At 49.7% G+C, this 16,057-nt stretch overlaps 1 protein-coding gene across 1 annotated transcript in view; it reads left to right on the forward strand.

Moving 5' to 3' along the window:
• Nucleotides 1-16,057, forward strand: part of ADAMTS10 (ADAM metallopeptidase with thrombospondin type 1 motif 10) — a 134,302-nt gene that overhangs the window by 25,538 nt on the left and 92,707 nt on the right. The window contains exon 2 of the mRNA XM_073324036.1: nt 6,085-6,362. The gene's annotated coding sequence lies outside the window, so the exon portion shown is untranslated. The remainder of the gene's footprint in view (nt 1-6,084; nt 6,363-16,057) is intronic.

The raw sequence follows: 16,057 nt of genomic DNA on the forward strand, positions 1-16,057 counted from the left end.
CATCTCTATGCTATTTGTCAGCAGGCAGACCTTGCCTCCTTCTGAGAAAAGCTATCGAAGTATCTGTGTACCTTCACAGGGCAGTAGCAGTAATAACAGTAGCTCATTGCGAGCACCCAGAAGGCATGTTGGGAGGATCTCACATCCATTCCCTGTCATCCACTCGCAGCTTCTGGCAATCAGAGGCTAGGGACACCCAGAGCATGGGGTTGCATCCCTGACCATCTTGGCTAATAGCTATTGATGGACCTATCCTCCATGACCTTATCTAATTCTTTTTTGAACCCCGTTATACTTTTGGCCTTCACAACATCCCCTGGCAATGAGTTCCACAGGTTGACTGTATATTGTGTGAAGAAGTATTTCCTTTTGTTTGTTTTAAACCTGCTGCCTCTTAATTTCATTGGATGACCCCCTGGCTCTTGTATTATGTTAATGGCTAATAACACTTCCGTATTCACTTTCTCCACATCATTCACGATTCTGTAGACCTCTATGAAAACTCAGTGCCTCTTCCTCCATAGACGCAGAACAGTGACCGAGTTAAAGTCCAGCTTAGCTTTAGCTTTGTCCATCTTCTGTGCTGCTGCGTGGAAAAGACCCATGATAAGTGTCCCAGTCCTTTGGCTCACATAGCCCCTTTCTGCAGTTTCCCTGAGCATGCTGCAGGTATTTCACATCCTGGTTCTCCCAGAGCCTCCTAGGCAATGGCTCCTTGCCTTGGCAATCTTGGTTCTGTGGATGCATTTTGGCCTATCCCGTTCCTCCGTCAGACAGCGTTGTTGAGCCCCCCCCCCCCCCCCCCCGAAAAGACGTGCAGCAAAGGCCCTGTCCACACCACAGTCACAATGTGAGGAACAGAGCTTAGCACCTTTTGCCTCCAAAATCCCAGCCTTTGAGGATGTAGGAGAAGCTGCATTGGCTCTATGTTTTTATTTGGATTTTGGATTCGGTCCTCTTCATAGTCCTCCGGCCATGAGAGGGCAGCACAAGCATGAAAATGGCTCTGATTCAATCTACTAGAAGGCAGTGGTCACACAGCCCCTTCCGCCATACGGAAACCAGCCTGGGCCTCCCAGTGACCGGCATGGTCAAATAACTCCTGGGTTTGGTTTCTGTCTGTTTAAGGAAGGGGGCTGAGATGTTTAGTGGAGGGGTTCTGAACCTAGGAGGGTCACAACCACCCTGCCCTTCTCAGATTGGTCTGAGCTAGATCCCAGCTAGATTTGGAAGGTGATTCCAGGGAGGGTGTCCCGGTATGGAAGAGGGGAGAAAGGTACCAGTATGGAAAATGTTGAGGCATACCAGTCCAGTGGTTAGAGGTTTAATCCACTGATGTTTCTAAAATGTTTTAAGGTCCTCGGACGAGTGAAAGGTGCAATAGAAGATAAAGCAGATGGCAGACCAGCTGCCCGTGAATGTTGCTCCGCCTCTCCCGCCACGGGGTTTTATTGCCAGGTTTCAATCTGGGATTTCTTTTCTTACGTTAAATTCTGTAGCAGCATGAGATTGTAACCACCAACCTATATTCAAGGTTTAACACAAAACACAGGACTGCTACACTGCATACCATCCCCACTCAAAACTTCACAGCCTCAGTAGGGATAGGACCCAGATCTTCCTGGTCCAAGGCCACAGTGCACTTGAGCTCAAGGGAAGCCAGGGGTATCTCTCGGTAGTATAGGACAGTGGCTCTCAACCTTTCCAGACTATTGTACCCCTTTTAGGAGTCTGATTTCTCCTGTGTTGCAAGGCCTAAAATACTATCAGGGGCTCTTTAATTATCCTCTGAGTCAGAGCTGTGGCGCAGGCCCCTGAAAACTCAGGAGCACCCCCCAGATCTGGGGGAATCTGACAACAGTATCCAGCAGCGAAGACTGCCACGTGCATCAGGCTGTATGTGATCCCATTTACCACCTTTCAAGAGGGACGTGATCAGATTCCGTTTGGCAGCTCTGCGGGATCTCCGCGTTTAACTACTGGTGAAAACTAAGTGACCTGGACCTTAGAGCAAAAGTTTCTGTTCAGGCCAAATGCAATGTCACGTGGGGAAAAGATGAGAGGCATAGAGTGCATTTGAAATCTGATGGTAACCTGAATCCTTATAAAAACAACGAGGAGTCCTTGTGGCAGAATCCTTATGTGACTATTGCCAGTCATGGCCACATGAGGGCACAGTGTAACTGAGCATCTGAGTGTGTGCTGTTCCTAATTGCTGATTCTCCGGCTCCAAACGGTGACAGTCCAAACTAGTGAGATTGCAGCAAAGCCAGCGGGGTGGGATTTTGAGTGTCTCCTGGAAACAGGACAGAAATTCTTCATTGCGAGAGTGAGAGAGGCTCCAGAAACAACTGTGTGCGTAGTTAGTTGAATGGCGGGGTTTGCATGCCGGTCCTCCCCGAAATCTTCATTTCATCACCGCTGCCCTCTACTGGAGAGAATCTGAACTGTATAACTGTGTGTCTGCTGCCATGCACTGTTAACAGCTTGATGGAGGTTCTCCGTTTGCGCTAGCAACAAAAGGAGCTGGGTCTGAATTCTATCCCTGCTGTTGTGGATCTCCAAGGGGTCACAAGATGCAGGATAGGCCCAACCAGGAAGCTCCCAGATGTCTCCAGCGTAAGTCACCTTAGGCCTGGCCAGTTCTTAGGTTTGGAGGCACTATTACCAGGGGCAAGAGGGCCTCAGGTTTATGCCAGCCAGGAAACCCACTCCTCTCTCGGGCTGCGAGTGACAGTCAGTGGCCTGCAAGGAGAGGGAGACTGCATGGGCAGAAGATAGTCACCCAGAATGGCTCTGTGCTCGGATGCAGGGCTAGGAGGCTTTGCACTTAAGGCAGACGAGCCTACAACCCTGCCCCCTTGTATGTTACAATATGGTCTCTAGTGGCATCTCTGCAGATCAGTTGAGAAACCACAAAATCCAACCTCCAATACAAGGAGAATCTTTTCCCACAAGGGGAAAAAACAAGTATCGGGGTGGTGGGGGGGAGAGAGAATGCAGGGCAGCAAATTCCTGGGCAGGAAAGATGTATCTTTGAAACCTCCGTTCCTTGTAATCACCCATGAAGTGTGCTTGATGACAAGCTTTAGCAGAGAAGTCATTTGAAAGTCCTTTTGCCTGGCTTCAGGCCACGTTCAATGCAATTAGTGAGTTTTCCCCTGGCCCGAAGCAGTTCCATTCAACAATTAAGCCCCCAAATACTTTGTTTAGCTGCTCTTTTATGCATGTACTTTGGGGCTCATACAATGGCCAAAGCAGCATGAACTATATGGAGAGGAAGGAAGGAAGCCACTCTTCCCACCCACCAAGGGAGCTGGCCAGGAATCCAACCCAACAATTACCTCCTCTATTCAATAAATGGCCCATTCCTTTGGGGTTCTAACCTCTGTAAATGAAAAGGCGTTTTCTTGCCTGACATTTTCTGTGCTCCAGAGTCACATCGTGCAGAGACTCCAGCAGCTCTGGCCTCTGCTGTCTGTGCTTCCAAAGTATCCATGTGTGTGTGACCCACCTGCCGGCCCCCACCCCCCAGAACATCGGCCTGTTGCTGGGGCTTTCAGAATGAAATCATGGCTGCGTTGTATACAGACATCAGAGTCATAGAATACCAGGCTTGGAAGGGACCTCAGGAGGTCATCTAGTCCAACCCCCTGCTCAAAGCAGGACCAATCCCCAATTTTTGCCCCAGATCCCTAAATGGCCCCGTCAAGGATTGAACTCACAATGCTGGGTTTAGCAGGCCAATGCTCCAACCACTGAGCTATCCCTCCCCCCCTTGGCTTGGGTCCTTGGCTGAAGGGTGCATCGGCAGCATTGGGAATAGAACCAGCCAAGCCACTGCTACTTGAATTAAAGGGTGTCTTCCAGCCCCCAGAATAGGGCTTTTATCTTCTATAGCAGAGGCTCTCAACCTTTCCAGATGACTGTACCCTTTTCAGGAGCCTGATTTGTCTTGCAAACCCCAAGCTTCACCTCGTTTAAAAACAACTTGCTTACAAAATCAGACCTAAAAATACAAGTGTCTCAGCGCACTGCTTCTGAGAACTTGCTTTCTTTCCCATTATTACCATGTCATTATCAAGTAAATCAACTGGAATATAAACGCGGCACTTACATTTCAGTGTATAGCATTCAGAGTAGTGTAAACAAGCCCTTGCCTGCATGAAATTTTAGTTGGTACGGACTTCGCTAGTGCTTTTTATGTAGCCTGTTGTAAAACTAGGCAAATACCTAGATGAGCTGATGTACCCACTGGAAGAGCTCTGTGTGCGCCCAGGGGTACATGTACCTCTGGTTGAGAACCGCTAATCTATAGGCTCTTTTGGCCTGTGTGCACACTAAGTCACTGCACCTGATGTCTCTTTTCCAAGATGCCACCCTCTCCGAGTACACGGTTTGAGCTAGGAGTGTGGTGGGCTGCAGGATTTGGGGAGGCATGCAAGGTAACGGGCTGCAGCGCTACATTCCCCAGTTCACCCTCTCTGTCTGCTCCTGCTGGTCCCCAGCAGTCACGAAACCCTGCAGCCTGTGTTTCCAGACTGATAGGGGTAGGCCACGTGGCTAGAGTGACCCCTCGGTGGTCTCCCTGAGGCAATAGGGAAGCAGAAGGCTATTCAGAGCTAACCTTCCCAGGCTAGCGAGTGATTTAAGTACCACTGTCACGCGCAGCAGAGCAGACGTTTGTGCTGGGTCAGCTGGGCCCTGAACTTTTCCAGCAAGCTGGTGGGGGGCACGCACTGCGGACAAGGCTGCACTGAATGGGGGGAGGGACTTATGGGGGGAGGGGGGAGGGACTTATGGGGACTTATGGGGGGAGGGATAGCTCAGTGGTTTGAGCATTGGCCTGCTAAACCCAGGGTTGTGAGTTCAATCCTTGAGGGGGCCATTTGGGATCTGGGGCAAAAATTGGGGATTGGTCCTGCTTTGAGCAGGGGGTTGGACTAGATGACCTCCTGAGGTCCCTTCCAACCCCGGTATTCTATGATTCTATGAAAGGGTGGCAATCCCCCGAATGATGGAATGGCCCTTGCCATCAAACTCAGTGTTTTGTGATTGAACTCCAATGCCTAGTAACATGGAGAAAGGATGTTTTTGTTAAAGAACCAACCCCTCCCCCATCCCTTTTCGTAAAGGTGTGAGAGCTCATGATACATGCCTCGGAATGGTCCAGGGACGGCCAGATTTGATGTTTCTGATATTTCTATGGTTAAATTTTCAGTGGAAAAGAAATACAGACGTTTGGAAGGGCAGGACCTTTTCTTTCTTCATGGTGAAAAAGGAAAGCAGCTCAATTTCTAAAACACCTGTTGCACATCACCTTCCGATCCATTCCTCTAGTTCGGGGGCTCTCCACCTTTCCAGACGACTGTCCCCCTTTCAGGAGTCTGATTTATCTTGTGTACCCCTGAATTTCACCGCACTTAAAAATGACTTGCTTCCAAAAATCAGATATAAACATACAGAAGTGTCGCAGCGCATTGCTACTGAAAAATGGCTGACTTGCTCGTGTTTGCCATAGAATTATAAAATAAATCGACTGGAATATAAATGTTGTACTTGCATGTCAGTGGATAGTATCTAGAGCAGCATAAACACGTCCTTGTCTGACATTTTAGTTTGTACGGACTTCGCTAGTGCTTTTTACATAGCCTGTTGTAAAGCTAGGCAAATCTCTAGATGAGTTGATGGACCCCCCGGAAGACCTCTGCGTACCCCCAGGGATACACGTACTGCTCTAGTTTCCTGGTCATTAATTATTATAATTATTTACCATATGTAATTACGGTGGCCCTTAGGACCGCCAGTCACGGAGCAGAACCCCACCGTGATAGACCCGCTACAAACACAGCGCAAAAAGTTGGTCCCATTAAATCAAGTAAAGGATGGAGTGTTTCCTTTTAGAACAGGGAAACTGAGTAGTTTTATTCTGTAGCAGAAAAGGCCTGCCTTCTTTAGTGATTTCATCAGTCTGGGCAGGGCTTTTATGGCCTTGTGGGGTTTTGACTTTTCTGTGTGTGTGTGTGTGTATCCCTGGCAAAATTCCTGAGCGAGCGGTGATTTTTTTATTTTTTTTTTTAACAGCTCCTATCCATGCTGCCTGCAAGCTGCTCTCTGATTACCGCTCACTTCCTGAAAGGAGACTTTTCAGCAAAGCCTCTCACTCAAGAGCTGCCGACCTCTGACAGAAGAAGGCTATTCTGCTGTGACTTGAGCAAGGGCGACGCACACCCTGGCAGCCTGGAAAGTTTCTGACACACGCAGGAGGGAGAAAGAAGCTTTTGGCTGCTGCTGGGAAAAAGAAGAGATCCTGGCAGACTAGAAGGGGGGAACAGAAGAAAAAGGGGGAAAAGATAGCCAAGGTAATATGCTTTCTTAATAAAGAAATCTTTACAGAGCAAACTCTCAGCGGTTGGGCTTGTGGGGGTTACGGGAGGGGGGTTATGCAGATGTTCTTTGAAATCCAAATGGTCTCCGGTTGAAGGAATGAGGCTGAGGAATACTGCATGCTGGAAAAACATTTATGAGAATGAAAACCATGTTCACCCGTCTCCAACATTCAGAGTTTCCATAAAACCTCTGGGTTGTGTTTCAGAGTGTCTGCAAACAGCGGGAGTCAGGCATTTGCTCTCGCTTGCTCTCTGTCGCTCCCAAACACACCAGTCAACTGCTTTGACTGGGCTAAGCCCTCTGATTGCATGTTTGTTGTTCTAAAATCGGAGTCCCTTTTGCAAAGCGGCTACGGGGTGAAACTCTTAATTACCAAGCCCCAAAGCTGTAATCGTGCTGGAGAATTATATGTTCTTAGCTGCCCTCATTCCTGAGAATAAGCACACATTGCTTTCTCTCTCTCTCTCTCTGACTTCATGCACTGCCAAGGCTTGCTTTCCCTCCTGTACTATGTGGCTTATAAACTGTCTGCCCCCAAAAAGTTACAATGCCGCTAATTTTGTGAGCAGCATCTGGCGTTTGGCAGTTCAGACTGGTCATTTGTTTCTCTGCCTTGATTATATTTTTAAAGGGTTTTTTTTTTTCTAATTTAATCCCCTGGACCATGTTATTTTAAACATCAAGGTAAATATTAGCCATGGAGAAATGCCAGCAGATTATCTCATTAGGGTTTGTTGAGCTGTACTATAAATAGAAAGGAGTTTATAAAATAACCTTGGTGATCCAGTCCAACAAAATAAAATCAAGAGAGGCACTGAATGCTGGGCTGGTCTGAGCGCTGGGGAAGGGCTGCTACCCTCTGCCTTTGGCGCCAGCTAGGGCTGTGCGGCAAGATTTAAATTTTCAAATTGGGGCCAGTTTGGGGGAGGCTGTTCTCAGCAGTGATTTGGTCAAATATCAAAGTGGTTGTAAGCCTTGAGTTTTTCTAATGGCAGCCGCTACCTGTTTACATGGAAGAAGACTCCCTATCCTGCTCGGACACACCAGCCAGATGGGATTTCTGTCCCGGTTTTATCCATTTTTGTCAGTAGCGTTTAGACTTTGACAGCTCAGGGTCTGGCATCAGCTGTGCGGAGGGTCACGAGGGTTCTCGGGGTCTGTGATTTCTGTTGGTCCTTTGGTTTGGATCCAACATAGATGCTTGGAAGCTGTGGGAAAGGGAAATGACTTATTGGGCCATCTAGTCAATTTCCCCAGCCAGCGCAAGATTCCTCCCTACTGTCTGTTCGCCAGTGCTTTTCTCAGTCTAGTTTCAAATGTCTCCATCAGTGATGCTGTCGTCGCTTCTCTTGGGAGACAGTTCCACTGAATTATAGTTTGCAGTGGTGGTGTTGTATCTGTGTGTGTCCCAGCTGGTCCCATGTTTCCAGAAAATTATAGACGGGGGCATCATTTGGTATGGGGCAAGGGGGCAGTTGCTCCCCTAAACCTTGTTTTGCCCCTCTCCGACTTTTATAAGTCTATAGGCTTGATTATGTCTTCCACCCCAACCCCCACTATGACTTTGCATGACATAATATCACATATAATGTTATATTTGCTGACACAACTTTGTCCTGCCCCAGAATTTTTCTGAAATGATCCCCTGATTATAAATCTCACTGTCAGGAAGAGTTCCTTATATTAAACATACCAAGTGTTTCCTTTGCTCCATTTCATCCAATTATTTTCAGTTATACCCCTATTGGACCTCCCTGTACATTCCTTTCCCCTTCTTGATGTTTAAACCTTCCAGACACTTATATTTGGTTCTCTAGCCCTACTCACTCTTAGCCATATGGTCAAAATCACATAGATTTTTGCTCCTGTAATCTTCTGGGTAAACCAACCCCTTTTCCCAGTTCACAAGGACAAGGCATTGGAAGCAGAACACTTGTCATTTGGGCCTGGAATGTCCCAAACAAAACTCAGGATAACGAGAGCTGTTAGATTCAGGGAGGGCTATTGGCTGCCCTGAGGTTTACAGATTCCCCCTCCCATACAAGGAATATAAGTGTGCTTTAAGCAGCCACACTGAATAACCAGCAGTCCTTGACTTCCTGTACTTATAAAGCGTAGAGGTCACGGGTGTTGTCTGTTAGTTTAAGCAGCCGGCCACTAGATGGCAGCACCAAGTGCAAAGAACCAGGGACCCATTGGCCATAAGATGGAACACTGAGCCCCTGACAATGGAGGAATACAATGCTCTGGAGGAGTCGGGTGACCCAGAGGGGAGCATTTATTGCCACTGTCAGTCCTGGCTGCCCACCGGTCCAAGAGATGGTGAGCACTGTGCGGCTCTGAGGCGGCCTCTGCCGATGGGAGAGTCTTTTCATTGACTTCCAGAAGAATTGTATTGGGGCCATCGTGAGCGGAGAACATCAGTCAGTGGGATGGTTCCGTCCGTATCTAAAGCCTATCCAAAGCCCCCTTAACTCTGAAAACCTCCATAGACCAACTCTGAGTTCATGCCAAGCCAGAAATGCCATGGGAAGTGCCTCTCAGCCATTTGTCACTTCCCAGACCAACCGTGTCCAGGAAGCGCAGGGGCAGTGCCAATCGGGTGAAAACCCACAGAAAGCGAACCAGGCTTCCTCAACTTTCAGAAAGGTTCAAGGCGGATTTGGATTGTTATGGCGAAGTTTAGGCTCAGATGTCTGGGTGACACAGGAACCAGAAAGAACACAGCTTGGCTCTCCGATTCCGGGCAAGGTCTGCAGAGCGGCTAGTTCGGAAAACCACCTTCTGGTTTGTAAGCCGATCAGATCTGATGTGGCGTCATTCCTACATAAGAAACATGGGAACCCATGGGGCCATTTTGAGGGTCCGTTTCCAGAGCAGAATCACACTGAAACTCTCTTCAGACCTAATCCAAGGTTAATAGTAACTGAGATGAGAAATCCCTAACTTGATGGGATCCCTCCACAGTCAGCATAACTCCATGGAAGTTAGTGGCACTGCTACTTCAACTGACACGAGCTGAGGATCTGACTATTCTCCAGTGACGTGGGTTGTTTGTTTTTTGGTTTCAGTCAGCATGGGCCGTGAAAACAGATTATTCAGCGGCACCCTTACTAGTCGCTTTCACTTTCTGTTGATTGTCCTAGGCCAAAGCTGTTGCTTTTGGGTTTCCAACACTTCTTCACACAATGCACAGGCAACCTGTGGAACTCCTTGCCAGAGGATGTTGTGAAGGCCAAGACTATAAAAGCGTTCAAAAAAGAACTAGATAAAGTCATGGAAGATGGGTCCATCAATGGCTATTAGCCAGGGATAGTGTCCCTAGTCTCTCTTTGCCAGAAGCTGGGAATGGACGACAGCAGATGGGGGAGGGATAGCTCAATGGTTTGAGCATTGGCCTGCTAAACCCAGGGTTGTGAGTTCAATCCTTGAGGGGGCCATTTGGGCTCTGGGGGAAAAATTGGGGATTGGTCCTGCTTTGAGCAGGGGGTTGGACTAGATGACCTCCTGAGGTCTCTTCCAACCCTGATATTCTATGATTCTATGATCACTTGATGATTACCTGTTCTGTTCATTCCCTCTGAAGCACCTGGCATTGGTCACTGTCAGGAGACAGGATACTGGGCTAGATGGACCTTTGGTCTGACCCAGGATGACTGTTCTTCTGTTCCATTTTCAGTTAATTTTTAAAGAAAAAGAAAGTCACTAACAGGATTCTGCTCCTTTTAGGTTTGCAAAACCCTACTGAATGCAAAATCTTCATCAGTATTGGTCCTAACATGCGTTGAGCTTAGTGCATGCAATACCTAGAGTTTTGCCATGCAATGGCGCCAGGATTTCACCCTTCAGTTGAAACCAGAACAAAAGAACTAGTTCAATCCCCTGTCCGGCTAACAGCCCCAGATTCCAAAGCGATGAACCGCAGTGTCTCGTCAGTGACTAGGCACAGATAGCACGCTGCGTGGCCTTTGAGTTGCAGCTACCTCATTAGAAACCTACACATTTTGGCAAGTCTGCCCTGTCCCATCAAAACTAAATAGTCTGGCTGATATGCTTCCTCCATGGAAGAGCCCACAGATGGGGGAGAAAGGGACGCTTAAATCTCAGCAGGTGAGAGCCATCCGAGCTGACCTCTCATGCTCCCATCTGAAGAGGGATTTGGAGCCCAGAGCCAGAGGCAAGAGACATGACTTGCAAACCCTGTGACTCCATCAGATCCATCTAGAACTCAGGGCCCAGCAATGTGACTCCCATTCCCTCTGCAATGCTTCCTGGGCAGCACTCCTCCTCAGGCCCATACTGTCGCTGGTTCTCCTGCTGCTCCAAGGTACCTTTCCCCTTCCCTCCAGGAGCTTCTTGGGCCAGTGTTAACTCCAGCCTTGATTTCTGCTCACCGATCTATTGGGAGTTGAAGAGCACGGATGTTCCTTCCCTCACGCACCCCTCTTCCTTCAGCTCCCTCTGTCAGACACGCTCCCCCCATGACGTCTGGGACCTTTAGCCACCATCTGTCGGCATCTGACTGGGATGGTGTACGCCTCGGGGTGGTGACCACAGACATTTGCACAGGGCCAAGCTAGAAAAACCAGACTGAGAGTTACAGGGCCGTGGAGAAGGAAGTCCTCAATCAGTCACGCCCACCCTCAACCAGTGAGGCCTGGTTCCACGCAGTGTATTGTCCAGGCCATGTTTAAGTAATGCAAACAATGAAAGCAGTGACCAGTTCCCTCCTGTCAGCCTCGCAGATCTCAGCAGTGGGAAGTTTTTCCTGCTATTTAGTGTAGATTTTTTCCTTTGCTTAATTTCATCCCATAGGTCCTAGAGCGGTGATACTCGCTCAGAATCCCCTAGCCCCCCCACCACCCCCACCACCCCTTGTTATTTTAGGTAGCTAGCGCATCCCACAATAGTCAGAGATTCTAAGGCCAGAAGGGATGGTTGTGATCATCGTCTAGTCTTACCTCCTGCATAACACGGGTCATAGGATGTCCCTGAATTAATTTCTGTTTGAGCAGAGCCTACAGTACAGTCTTGATCCAAAATTTGCCAGGGGTGTTCCAATGGTTACTTACCCTCCTATTAAAAACTCGTACCTTATTTCTAGGCTGTATCTAGATTCTACTTCCAGCCATTGGATCTTGTTCTATCTTGATTGAGGAAACTATGATCAAAGTTCTGTTCGCCAAGCAGGTACTTATGGACTGTGATCAAGGCATCCCTTATCCTTCTCATGGTTAAGCTAAATAGATTGAGCTCCTGGAGTCTCTCAATAGAAGGCCGGTTTTCTCATCCTTCGATGATTCCCGTGGCTCTTCCCTGAACCCAATTTATCACCATCCTTCTTGAATTATGGCCACCCAAACAGGACACGGTATTTCAGCAGCGGTCGCACCGGTGCCAAGAGGTATAATAGCCTTCCTACTCGAGAATGCCCTGTGTATGTATCCAAGGATTGCATTAGCCCTTTTGGCCCCAGCCCTGGGAGCTCCTGTTCGGCTGATTATCCACCGTGACCCCCCCAGAGGTCCGAGTCGCCGCATTCCAGCACATCCCACGTTTTGAGTACAGCTGTGCACCCACTTTAATCCCACGCCACTTGCTGTCTTGGAGTGTCACTGTCCAGCATTAAACACCTGCTGCGCTCCACTCCAGAGAGAGTGAAGTGATTACACGTTCCATCTGTCCCATGTTCTCTCTCTCTCGCACACACACATAGAATCATAGAATATCAGGGTTGGAAGGGACCTCAGGAGGCCATCTGGTCCAACCCCCTGCTCAAAGCAGGACCAATCCCCAATTAAATCATCCCAGCCAGAGCTTTGTCAAGCCTGACCTTAAAAACTTCTAAGGAAGGAGATTCTACCACCTCCCTAGGTAACGCATTCCAGTGTTTCACCACCCTCCTCGTGAAAACACATGTTCCAGCAGACCCATGTTCTCTCTCTCTCTCTCTCTCTCTCTCTCTTTCACACACACACACACGTTCCAGCTGTCCCATGTTCTCTCTCACACGTACATGGAATCACAGAATCGTAGGACTGGAAGGGACCTCGAGGGGTCAGCTAGTCCTGCCATGAGAGCAGGGGGCTGGACTAAGTATTACATACACACGTCAGATAGGCAGGGCTAAATTTTCAAAAGAACTCAGGGTCAGATTCGCTGTATACTTGCGGTTAAAATATGTCGGGACCTTTGGGCATGACAGGTGCTGTGGAGTTGCAAGGCATTGCCGTGTCACTCGACCTGCGTCCCATTGTAGGGCTCAGTACTGAAGTTCTTCCTCTGAAGTAAATCAGTGGGACTTGTGCTTGAAAGAAGAGCTCAAGACTGGCTCTGTGGTGGCCTGGTCACTGTGCCGCCCAGCGAGCCCGTGGGCTTGATTCTCCATGGCCCCGTGCAGGTATTAACACCCGTGGACAGTGGGTGTATGAGGCTTGCACAGGTGTAGTTGGCTGCCCAAGGCTCTAGGCAGTGGGGAATCAGGCCATGAGGTTTTGTGTGTAGGAGGGCCGGGGGGAGGGGGTGGTGTTTCAATGTCTGTGTAGAACCATGAATGCTCCATCCTCTTCCGAGCCTCGACACGCTTATTGCAAGCCAAGTGGAGCCAGCGACGGTGCTGGGTAGCGCGGACGCTGCTGATTGCCAAGGAAAGGGGACGGGGGCAGTAAGAGGAGTGGGAGGGAAGCTGCCTTCACTGACACCCATGAAGGTGGGAAGTCCATATTTCCTGCCCACACCGAACCCCATAAACTGTTCAGAGCATAGTGGGGCTGCTCACAGTTGCACACGAGTGCAGCTTATGTCTGAGGACGGGACGCCGGAGGCGGCGATCCCGCTGAACTGCGAACCATGAAGCAGTCAACGATCCAGTTGACGGGAGAGGGTGCAGGGGCCGCAGAGCTAATGTGGAGGCCCTGAGTGCCAAACGATCAGTCTGCACAGTGGAACGGTAACAACTCAAGCAGGTGTTTGTGGCTCTGGATCCGGTGGAAATAGGGTTTGCTGATTGATTGATTTATTTTATGGTTGTATCCTGAAGCTCTCTTTGTCAGCTGAGACTGTAATAAACGTGTGTGTGTGTGTGTGTGTGTGTGTGTGTGTGTGTGTGTGTGTGGAGTATTACATACACACGTCAGATAGGCAGGGCTAAATTTTCAAAAGAACTCAGGGTCAGATTCGCTGTATACTTGCGGTTAAAATATGTCGGGACCTTTGGGCGTGACAGGCGCTGTGGAGTTGCAAGGCATTGCCGTGTCACTCGACCTGCGTCCCATTGTAGGGCTCAGTACTGAAGTTCTTCCTCTGAAGTAAATCAGTGGGACTTGTGCCACTCTGTCCCGTGTTCTCACACACACGGAATCACAGAATCGTAGGACTGAAAGGGACCTCGAGGGGTCAGCTAATCCAGCCCCCTGCTCTCCTGGCAGGACTAAGTATTACATACACATGTCAGATAGGTAGAGCTAGATTTTCAAAAGAACTCAGGGTCAGATTTTCAAGTGCTCGGCCCCTATAATTTTGTAGCCCCCCCCCCCCCCCCCAGCACAGGTAGCAGACAGGGACCCACATGTAGAGAGATTCATCTGTGTGGATGGAATACATACCTAGTCATTCAGGCGTGGGAGTGGCATACACACGGACAAACACACGTAGGTGGTATACGCCCACAGACATACATGGGCACAGTAATGTAGATGGCGCACATGCTTGTGCATGGATGACACACACACGCAGAGATGGCTCATATCCACGGATGTGTAGACAGCACACACGGACGTACACACTTAGGCATAGATGCATGCACACGTGGATGGCACCCACACACGCCCGAGCCGATGGGTTGATGGCTCGCACGCTTGTACAAAGGTGGCGTGTGCGTGCCCACGCTTCGATGGCATTCGCAGGCGCACGCACGTCGGTGGCAGATACGGTCGCTCAGCGACTGTCTGTTCTTTTTTCCTTGAAGCCAGTGGGGGCCAGCAAGTCTGGATCACATGGAACTGCTCCAAGCCGTTGCATAACTCCTGTCTGAGAGGGGACCTGCCTGGGAACGCTTCGCTTCATCTCCTTAAAGCAAAAGACGTCCCGGGGCCGGTGTCTCCTTCGAGGGCAGGAGCTTCCTGTGTCACTCAGTCCATAGCTGTCTTATCTCTGGCCTAGAGGGTTACCCTGGGTTGTCCAAGGACTAGGGTTCAGACCCAGTGCAGATGCTGCCATGTGAGGCAGGACAGGAGGTGCTGCCCCCATGTCTATAGCACCTCCTGGATCAGGCTCTCAAAGCCTGTACAAGGGAGCTGGGCAAGTAACATGATCCCCATGGGACAGATGAGGAAAGTGAGGCACAGACAGGTCAAGGCATGCCTCCAAGATCACAGAGCAAGTCAGTGGCAGAGCAGGGAAGAGACCCCAGGAATCCCTGACCCCCTGTCTTGGACTCGGCTGCCTCCCACTAAAATGCGGTGCCTTCTGCCCAGGCCCGGGGAAATCAGAGCCCTGCTCTCCTGGCTGGCGTTCTCTCCCCAGTGAGAGCAGGGCTGAGTTCTCAATGACTTCTACATTGGCTCCTTGCTTGAGGCTGTGGGTGGGGGGAGGGAAGTGAAGGGTAACTGTGTTCTCTCTTGTGGAGCCCGAACGGGCCTGCAGAGAGCTTAGGAGAATAAACACAAACGCCCCTGGCTGGCTGGCAGCACCGGAAAACTGAGACTGTCCAGCACTGCCCAGCTTGCGAGCAGCCAAGCGGCTGCAGTTGGGACTCACCAACGCCTTTCGGAGGCAGCTTGGTGTCTTCCTAGAGAGCCAGGAGCGTGCAGAGAGACAGCGGAGCGGGAGCCATGAGAAATGGGATCTGCTTTGAGGGCTTCATTTCAAAGGCAAGCAGGCAGGTTGGTCTTGAGAGGCTTTTTCTAACCCAGGCTTTTTCAAGTCCTTATGCCCTCACTTTGGCAGGCAGGAGACTCTCCAGCTCTGAGCCTGCTGGTGTCTCCTGCAATCCTTCCTCTGTTTCAGCTCCTTCCAGCCTTCCTGCACCCAGAGAGAAACTGATCCCAGTGCAACCAACCGGGCAGCTGTGGCCAGTCCAGGAGCCATGCTGCCCGCTGTAGAATGGACCGGTGTTGAGCCTTTCGTGCGCTGGGGATGTTGCTGTTGATTTTATGGGCCAGGCGTTCAGACACTGCCATGATCAGTGTCAGCAGAAACCCCCAGCTAGACAGCCACCTTCCAAGGGTGTAGTAGACCCCAGGCAGACGCGCACGCCATTCACTTCTGGGGCCGATACTTTGATTTCTCTGGTGTGTGAGTGGCAGGCCGGTTGTCTTGTTCCTCCAACCTGTAACAAACAACTTGCTACATTTGAGGCATGTGAGAACTTCGCAATGAGAGGCAAAGCTACTTGATGGAGTTTGGATGTGGTTAAAACCTCAGAAAAGGGCTCATTTCCCTCAACAAAATAACTAAAACAAAATTCAAGTCAGTTTTAAAATCCCTGTGTTTTATGAATTTTTCACTTCAAAACAGACCTTTCTGGCTGTGCTTCTCATCCAACTGAATGGCCAATCGGGTTCAGGCGCATGGAGCCAGGTGGCCAATCGGGTTCAGGCGCATGGAGCCAGGTGGCCAGTTGGAGTTGGTGACTTGGTGGTATTTCACCATGCGAACAAGCCCACCG

Source organism: Lepidochelys kempii, chromosome 25 (assembly GCF_965140265.1).
Source record: "Lepidochelys kempii isolate rLepKem1 chromosome 25, rLepKem1.hap2, whole genome shotgun sequence".
Classification (NCBI taxonomy): Eukaryota; Metazoa; Chordata; order Testudines; family Cheloniidae; genus Lepidochelys; species Lepidochelys kempii.